Source organism: Stegastes partitus, unplaced genomic scaffold (genome assembly GCF_000690725.1).
Source record: "Stegastes partitus isolate 25-593 unplaced genomic scaffold, Stegastes_partitus-1.0.2 Scaffold115, whole genome shotgun sequence".
Lineage (NCBI taxonomy): Eukaryota > Metazoa > Chordata > Actinopteri > Pomacentridae > Stegastes > Stegastes partitus.
The window spans coordinates 46,372-55,954 of NW_007577846.1; the positions used below are offsets into that span (position 1 = coordinate 46,372).

Here is a 9,583-nt window from a genome sequence, read left to right on the forward strand (position 1 = left end):
AATCACATAAATATGTTTTTATGTTTGGCTCTGATTTGCTGCCAAGTCCTTTTACTCTGCTGGTGCTGCAGCTGATAAAACACAGAAAATGGATTATTCTACTGGTATTTATTACAGAGAATATTCAATCAATAACATTCATTTCACTTTGGTTTGGCCAAAATTGAAGTGACTTCCTGCATTATGGGAGAGTGTCAGACCTAAATGCACTTCAATGCAAGATCAGGTTTAAATATATTAAATCTAAAGTTGAACTTTAACGTGCAGCTGTCAGATAGAAATAAGGAGCTGCATCAGTAAAACATTATAGTTTAACACGATTGTTTCATTTAGTGCAGAAGAGTCACGTGACGTGTTGAACGCCTCCTTTTATGTGAACCTGCACCGAATCTGAAGCAGAAAGTCTGAGTTGATAAAGAAGGTTGCCAACTATCTTCATGATACACGTTGTCTCTGGCTGCAGCTTTCTTTTTTGTTGAGCTGAGTTACACAAAGAAAGCCTGGCTATGTCAAACTTGGTTCATGGTACAGACCTCTGATGAGCTTGTTGGGGTGCATCTTGTTTTATGTGACAACAAACTGTTGGTATTGGGTTCATTGTGAAAATGTTGCCTTAGCAGAGAATGGTTTCGATCCATCGACCTCTGGGTTATGGGCCCAGCACGCTTCTGCTGCGCCACTCTGCTGTTTGAGTGTTGCAAAACCTGAACCTATAATCTGCACATCCCTTTCCTTGTGTTTCTGGTTTTATTTCCTCCCTTCATGGGGTTTCCCTCCTCTTTTGATTGCTGTATGGTCACCATGTCAGACTGAATTCATGAACTCAGCCACAGTTGATGCTGCTCTGCGCCTTGGAGTCTTTTGTTTTGTGAGACCAAGGTGTTAATTTTGTAGTCTTACTGGATATTACCTGCAGGTGAATGGAGGTCATGCTCCCACCGATAGTGGGAGTCAGTCCAAGCTGGATAAACATGTGAACAAGCTGTGATGGCCGAGTGGTTAAGGCGTTGGACTTGAAATCCAATGGGGTTTCCCCGCGCAGGTTCGAACCCTGCTCGCAGCGTTAAGTTATTGTTCTTCAATCCTCAGTAGCAGAAAGAACTTCAAGAAGGCAGATTTGTAGGTTGCTGCAAAGGAACAGGCTTCATTTAATCAACCAACATTTCAGTATAGTGTCACAAAGTGTTTTGAGCAGCAGTGTTAAGTTTGTAGTGAAAAGAAAACTTTGGCTTAGCAGAGGATGGTTTCGATCCATCGACCTCTGGGTTATGGGCCCAGCACGCTTCCGCTGCGCCACTCTGCTGCTTGAGTGGCTCAAAACGTGAACCAGAAATACCAAATCTATACATTACTGTCTTCAAAATAGTGTCCTTTGTCCTTAAGATGCAGGTGGACTGCTGGATCCTGTCCTGAGGAGCTGGCTCTTCTGTGCTGAGCGGTTGTTTAGTCTCCCCAGTGTACAGGTCTGGGCAGCCCTTGCTGCGCTGGCCCGCGTACACCATGTTGCTCTGTTTGTGTCTTGGTGTTTTGTCCTGAAGGTGGACCAGCTTCTGTCTCAGGGTGTTGGTGGGCTTAAAGTGCTCTGGAATGTTGTGTTGATTAAAAATCCTCCTGAGCTTCTCAGAAACTTCTGCAACATAAGGAATGACTGTGTTGTTTCGCTTCTTGGAGGTCTGAGGCATCACCTCTCACCTGTTTACAATTCAGTCCTAAGAACTCTTCCCAGGAAGATGAAACCACATTCACACCGAGCCACAAAAAACCTTAACGAACCCCTTTGTGACAGGGGGGAGTAGTAACAGCTTTCATAACGAGGTGGAGGAGCAACAAACCCCCAATTGAAACCGAAAATCAGGTGTTAATGGCTCCTTAAGAATATATCTGTCTCTCTTTTTACCTGGCTAAATCTCCGTGGTAACTGATGCTGTGGAGCTAGATCTCCGTGGTAACTGATGCTGTGGAGCTAGCCTGGTCCGGAGCAGGTTATGTTCAGAGTTTCGGATTTAAATCACCTGGAAAGGGCGTCTCCCTTTAACCAGATCGTTTACTGACTGTTATTTATGAATGATCCGGGTTCTCAACCAAAGGAATGTGTTTTGCCTTCAAACATGCTGAGCTGTGCGTTACTAATGTCACTGAATGAAGCTGTGTCGTTACAGTATCGCACACTGCTGGTACTGCAGCTGACATGATATTATTTTCAGGCATTTTTATATACTTCCAGATATTTTATGTATATGTTTTGGACGTTTTAGTAATATATTTTGACTTTTAATAATATAACATTAATCATATTAATCATTCTGTTATTTTTGGGCCTTCTTACATACTTTCAGACATTTTATTTATATTAATTTGACATTTCATTGATATTTTTCAGGGAAATCAGAGACGGTTGAACATTTGAAAATCACCTGATTCGAGATGGGATGACTCCATATTGTTTTAGTGTATTGGCAGTAAAGTCAAACCCCTCTTGAAACAAATTTAAAGCAAAATTAAAGCTGCAGAGGCTGAGATATTGTGGCGTTTAGTCCGTGGTCTGGGCTCAAGCTCAGTCACACCGGCTGCATGTAGCGATATGATATCGAGCCACACAGCGGCTCCCTGAAACAGAGCATATGTGGAGCCGTGTGATGCCTCACCTCTGCCAGGAGGACGGGGGAGACGGAGGAGGAGGCGGAGGGGGAGAGACCTGGACGACGAACAGGGACATTTTGTTCTGATGTTGGAGTCCAGACGGAGCAGGTGGCCTCGGCACACTCAGCCTCGTTTCCACCACTTCAGAGGACAGTACATTCACCTCCCTTCATTTCCAGACGACACCAAAGTAAACCTGAACCAAAGCTCCCCTAAACCTCCCTGCAAAATGTCCTGATTTCTACTGAATGTGTGCAAACAGATTTATGTCCCCCCCCCAACCCGAGTGATGTAAATACACCGAAACAGACGCGATACGAGCCCCCTGTGTGGTGACAGACGGCGGCCACGGCTGTGTGAAGCAGGAACAAAGACACGAACGTCTGCAACAAATTTCATCACAAAACAGCCAACAGGTGTCGAGAGGTTCAACCCAAGAAAAAAACAACAAAAAAACAATTGAATTAGGCATAGATGGGCATATTTGTAGTTATTCTATTTGTATTTTCTGCCAATATTCTTCAGTTTAATAATATTTTTCGGACATTTCAATATTTTGGGGGCATTTTAAATCCTTTTGGACATAGTAATTCAGATTTCAGTCATTTTATTAACTGTTAGGACTTTTTATTTTATTTTTTTTCAGAGACTTTAATATTTTCCAGACATTTTATTAATGATTTCAATAATATTCCTATTTTGCAGACATTTAATTTATATGTTTTGGGAATTTAGTTGATATGTTTTGGACATTTTGTTAATATTTCTGGACATATTAAAACAATTTTCAGGCATTTTATTAATCTTTTAGGGCATTTATACATACTTCAGTCATTTCAATAATACTTTGTAGTGCTTAATTATTAAAATCATTAGACATTTTAATTTTTTTTAGACATTTTTAGTAGTATTTGATGATTTATTAATAATTTCAGTAATACTGATATTCGTGACATTCATAACACTTTTGAAACTTTTATTATTAGTTCTTCACCATATTCTTTTTTTTTTTGGACATTTTATTAATACTTTTACATTTAATATATATGTTTTGGGCATTTGTAATTATTTCAGATCTCTCTTTTTTTGGCCATTCTATTAATATATTTAAAAAAAAAAACATTTTCAGACATTTTTGTTCGTATTTTGTTTTCTATGTTATTAATATTCCTGAAAAAAATCTGTATTTTTCTGATATTTTTATATTTTTGAGACATTAAATGTCTGTGTGTTAAACTTTATTTAATAGTACATTATAAGTTATATTAATAATATACATTATTTTAATGTTTATGGGCATTTTTAAATACTTTCTGACATTTTGTTAATATATTGGAACATTTTATTTATATTTTTGGACATTTTATAATATTCTATTCATATTAATGTTTTATATTATATATGTTATTTGCACATTTTTCAATATTTTTTGTCATGTTCCTATTTTCTTTGACACTTTACTGTTTTTTGGGGGGATATTTTATGAACATTTTTGGGACATTTCATCAATTTTTCAGCGATATTAATACTGTTTAGCCACTTAAGTTATATTTAATACTTTTGGGACATTTTAATAATATTTTGGACAAGTTATTAATATTTTTATATATTTCCTCATGCTTTGATTTTGATATTTCTCTGCCATACACCAAAACTTGCAGAAATATTTCCTACTCTTGGTCTGTTGTTTGACGTTCTGGCTGTGATGAACCCTGCAGCCTGTAGGCGGCGCTAGCAGCACCTTCCACTGATCGACCCGTTTGTAATCAGAGGAGACTCCGTCCGCCTCATTTCTGTGTGTAAAGTGATTGCAGCTCTCATTTAACTCTCTGTAAATCCCGTTTCCCATTATCCCTTCAGCGGTAATTGGATGTAAATGTATTCAGCTGCTGAGAATTTTCACAGAGAATTAAACCTGAGAAATTAGAAGCCATCGAGCGCCGCGCCGCTTTGTGTTTCCTTCAGTCGCGCGCTCTGATAGGCTGCCGTCTGTTGTGTTTTCATTTACATTTCTGCCGCATTAACTGGTCTTTTGTCTCCTAACCGCTGTGGAAACTGATTTTGCCAGAGTTTGTTTGTGTTTTCGCTGGCGCAGATATGTTCCACCTCAGTAACACATTAACCCCCTTCAAGCCCGCAAACCAATTTGAATGCAGTTTACATTTTACCAGGCGGCTGTACACATTTTAGAAAGTCCAAAGTGTGTCATGGAGAGAGAACAGCTGTTAAAGAAAGGAACCTTTACTTCATATTTACTTTGACAGTAAATTTAATTGAATAAATGCAAATGTCTCAAATACTTCAACATTTTGGCCTGAAGACAGTTTAATCCAATACGGACTGACACACAACACGTGTGTAGAGCTGCAATGATTAGTCAATTACTTGATTAGTTGTCAACTATTACTGATGATTCTCTGATTGCAGCCTTTTATGTGTGAATGTTTTCTCATTTCTTTCTTTTGCTTCGACATTAAACCGAGTGTCTTTGGGTTGTGGACAAACGAAGACATTTTTCACCATTTTCTGACGTTTTATGCTGCAAACAACCAATTGATGAATCTAGAAAACTATCAGCAGGTTAATCAACAATAGAAATAATCGATAGAGGCAGTTAACATCCACACAAGTACGTCTGCTGACCCTGTTTTAGTTTTAAACTCTGGGGCTACGGTTCAGTCTGGACATGTTCAGCTGTTGGTACGAACTTCATTAATATTTACAGATATATTCACATATTCATAGATGCAATTTATCTTACTATTTTTGGGGGGCATATAATGTAATATTTTCGGCATTTATTTATTTTATTGAATAAGTAATACTACTAATAATAATAATCAACCTTTGCAGTCATATGATTTCTCGGGGGCTCCAAGATATTTTAGTCAATAATCAATGTGAAAACTTTTTTTATTATTTTTATTTTTTTTATGTTTTTGTTTGTACTTAAAACATCATTAAAATGAATAATTTATTTTTTTAAATTCTGCTAATGGACGAGTCGATTTTGGGCATTTAATCATGTTTTTTTCTGATGTTTTAATTTTTTATTTTTTTAAAAATAATTTTATCAATATTTCTGGACCCACTACTATTTTGGGGAAGAACACTGTAGCTCTGTGGTGCCACAGTTCTTCATTTCTAATATCATAATGTGAAATACTTCACCTTTAAATAATAATACAAAAAAACCAAACAGCTCCTGCAATTTGAATATTACACTTTGCCGTATTATATAATTTTTAATATTTTGAATTCCATCCATTCATCTCCATTTATTTTTATTTTGTCGGCAGACACTGACTTTTGGACGTTTTGTTCACACTTTCCAACATTTTTATGTCTTTGGAATTTTTATCAATATTTTGTATGTATTCACTGTTTTCAGTATCAGAATAATATGTTTCTGCCATTTTATGTATTTAATTTTAGTTTTATTTTCTGATCTTTGGAAATGCTACTCGTTTCCTGGGGGAGGGGAATTTAATGGCTATTTTGGGGACGTTGTAGTAATCTTTCTTTCTTTTTTTATCTCTTGTGTCTATAGCTTTAAGACAAAAACAAGGAGAAAAAAATCCTGCTCACAATGGAGAAGCTGCAAACACAGATTCCTTCTATAGTTTGTGTTTGTACAGTCAATGAAACAAGAAATGTTCACACATTTTCTGCTAATTGTTGAATCTGTGGAGCTTTAAAAAACAACAAAAAAACCAGTGACTGTATGAAAACAAATAAGAATAAATGCTTGACTTCAGCTTCAAGCTGTGCCGTTACGTAACATAAAACCCAGTAAACTGCTGTTTCCGTCCATTTATCTCCATTTATTATGTATGATAAGTTTTCAGACTGACAGCGGCTGTTCTGCTTCGTCAGAGCCGGTGGAAAGAGAGAGAGCACAACCACGTATGCCTCCTCTCCTGTTGTCCCTCTGTGTCTCTCGCCCTCCCTCTCTCTCCCGGCTGCCGTGAACTGAAGTGGGAGACGAGAGAAACATTAACGGCGGGAGGAGACACAGTGGGAGGATGAGGAGGGAGCGAGGAAGGCAGGGCGTCTGGCAGAGATGAGGGTATTTATAGGTGGAGGGACGAGGAGGTAGAACGCCAGCGAAAGGGAGGAGAGAGGGAGATACAAAAGAGAGGAGGAGGAGAATCCAGACACAATAAGAAGGAAAAAAGGGAGACAAAGAGGAGGAGAGGAGGCGCGAGGCACCATGCTGAGGAGGAAGAGGAGCGTGTCGTTCGGCGGCTTCGGCTGGTAAGAGCGCCTTCATCCTTTCACACATGATCTCGCCACCACCCGGCTTCACACTTTCGGGAGGTTGTTGAGTTCATTTCCAGCCCGAGCTGTACAGAAGTGACATCACTGTGACATCACGGTTACATCAGCTCAATCTCCCTCCGAAAATCTAATCAGTGAAACGAGCCTCTGTGTTTTTTTGTCTGTCTGTCCGACCGGCTTTGTTTGGAGACGAGCAGGCTCCTGAGAGTTGACCGGAGTTAAAATTGGACTTTTTGTGAATGGGCTTTGGTTGGAAACTTCTCCGGCTCTGCTGAGGTTTTTGTTCTTTGTTGTTTCCTGTCGAGCTGCTGCGGTTAATAAACAACTTTGTGTTCTCTCAGGAATTCAAATGGATTTAAAGAGTTGCAGCATGGAAAGCTCAGATGGACTGCAGGTGTCTGTCTGGACCATTTACAGGAAAACTTTCCTCTTTATTGAACAAGTCAATTGTGCACAAAAATCAAAAACATAGCAGAAATAGGCAGTAAGTGCACAGAGGTTAAATGATCGCTGGTCAGGGTTACATGTGATCCACAACCAAAGATGTCATTATAACAAAAATGACTGATGAACTTCTAAATACCAAAAACTTGACAGACTTGTTCAGACAATTCAACAGCAGCCTGAGCTACACGGAAGTGACATCACTATGACATCACGGTTACATCAGCTCAACCCCCCCCGAAAACCTGATTAATCAAACGAGTCTCTTTTTGTTTTCTGCTTTGTGTGAAGACGAGCAGACACCTGAGCGTTGACCAGAGTTAAAATTGGACTTTTTTTGAATGGGATTTGGTTGAGTTTGTCGTTTCCAGCCGAACAAAAACTATCAAGATGCTGAAGTTAATAAACAATTATGCGCACTCTCAGGAATTCAGATGGCTTTAAAGTGTTGCACCACAGGAAGCTCAAATGGGCTGCAGGTGTCTGTGTGGATCATTCACGTGTGCACAAAAATCAAAAACATAGCAGAAATAGGCAGTAAGTGCACAGAGGTTAAATAATCGCTGGTCAGAGCTGCATGTGATCCACAACCAAAGATGTCATTATAACAAAAATAAACACGACTGACGAACTTCTAAATACCAAAAACTTGATAGATTTGTTCAGACAATCCAATAATAGCCTGAGCTACACAGAAGTGACATCACGGTTACATCAGCTCAATCCCCCCGAAAACCTGATTAATCAAACGAGCCTCTTTTTGTTTTCTGCTTTGTGTGAAGACGAGCAGACATCTGAGCGTTGACCAGAGTTAAAATTGGACGTTTTTTGAATGGGGTTTGGTTGGGATTTCCAGCCGAACAAAACCTGTCGAGATGCTGCAGTTAATAAACGACTCTCAGGAATTCAAATGGGTTTGAAGTGTTGCAGCACAGGAAGCTCAGGTGGGCTGCAGGTTTGGATCGTTTATGTGAAAACTGCAAACTTTCTTCTTTGCTGCAAGAGTAAATTATGAACACAGTCAAAAACATATACCAAAACACTTATTTTGCATTCTTAATTTCTGACAGGAAAGAGTGTTTTTAGTAAACCAATAAAAAAGTTCAAATGATTTAATGTTGAAAAGCTTCCAGACTTTTTAATAAACCCTGAACTCGCTGCCACCAACACTTTCTGTTATGTTCACGGTCTGTGGGACGGTTCGTCGACTCCTCTCTGCAGAATTAGCGACGGTTGGTGGAAACCTCCCGACAGCTTCGACCCGATGTTCGGTTGTTGTAGATCTCTGGAGGAGAAGGAGGAGGAGGAGGAAGAAGAGGAACCAAAGCGGATCACTGCTTCAGAGATGAATGTAAAGTAGCTGCTGTGCATCGCCGTCGTTCTCGCCTCAGTAAATCTGAGCCTGCCGTCGGCCCGTCAGAACTCCCCGTGACCAGAATACTCAGCCGAGCCTGGAAACTCTGACACAAGCTGCTTTTCAATCATTCACTGCTTCTGTTTACCTTCCTCCCGCTGCCAACAGGCCTCCTCATGTCCTCGGTTCACTCTTGTGTCCTTCTGTACCTCCTTGTCTCCTTCTCTGCCTCCTTATCTCCTTTTCTCATTTCTTCTTTCCCTTTCTCCCTCCTCATCTCCTTCTCTACTTTCTTATCTCCTTTCTTTACTCCTTCTTTCACTCTCGACCTCCTCATCTCCTTTCCTTACTTCTTTCCTTCCTTCTCTTTCTCCTTATCTCCTTCTCTACTTCTTTTTTTCCTCTCTTTTTCCTTATCTCCTTCTCTACCTCCTTGTCTCCGTCTGTACCTTCTTATCTCCTTCTCTACCTTCTTATCTCATTTCCTTACTCCCTTCCTTTTCCTCTTCCTTCTCTACATCCTTATTTCCTTACCTACCTACCTACCTCCTTCTCTTCTTTTATGACTCCTCTTGTTCTTCTCTACACCCTTATTTCCTTATTTCCTTCCCTACCTCCTTCTGTTCTTTCATTATCACTACTTACCTTCTCTACATCCTTATTTCCTTCCCTACCTCCTTCTCTTCTTTTATGACCCCTCTTGTCCTTCTCTACATCCTTATTTCCTTACCCACCTCCATCCCTCCTTCAATTGCACCTCCTTTCCTTCTCTATGTCCTTATTTCCTTCCCTACCTCCTTCTCGTCTTTGATTACTTCTTGTGTCCTTCTCTACATCCTAATTTCCTTATCTACCTACTTCTCT

The 9,583-nt window shown here is 39.6% G+C and overlaps 3 non-coding genes across 3 annotated transcripts; 1 reads left to right on the forward strand and 2 right to left on the reverse strand.

Moving 5' to 3' along the window:
- Positions 1–614: 614 nt before the first annotated feature.
- On the reverse strand, positions 615–686 carry trnam-cau (transfer RNA methionine (anticodon CAU)). Its single transcript has one exon. It is a non-coding gene; the product is annotated as a tRNA-Met (tRNA).
- A 295-nt stretch (positions 687–981) lies between these two features.
- On the forward strand, positions 982–1,063 carry trnas-uga (transfer RNA serine (anticodon UGA)). The gene has a single exon. It is a non-coding gene; the product is annotated as a tRNA-Ser (tRNA).
- A 168-nt stretch (positions 1,064–1,231) lies between these two features.
- Positions 1,232–1,303, reverse strand: trnam-cau (transfer RNA methionine (anticodon CAU)). Its single transcript has one exon. It is a non-coding gene; the product is annotated as a tRNA-Met (tRNA).
- Positions 1,304–9,583: the final 8,280 nt, after the last annotated feature.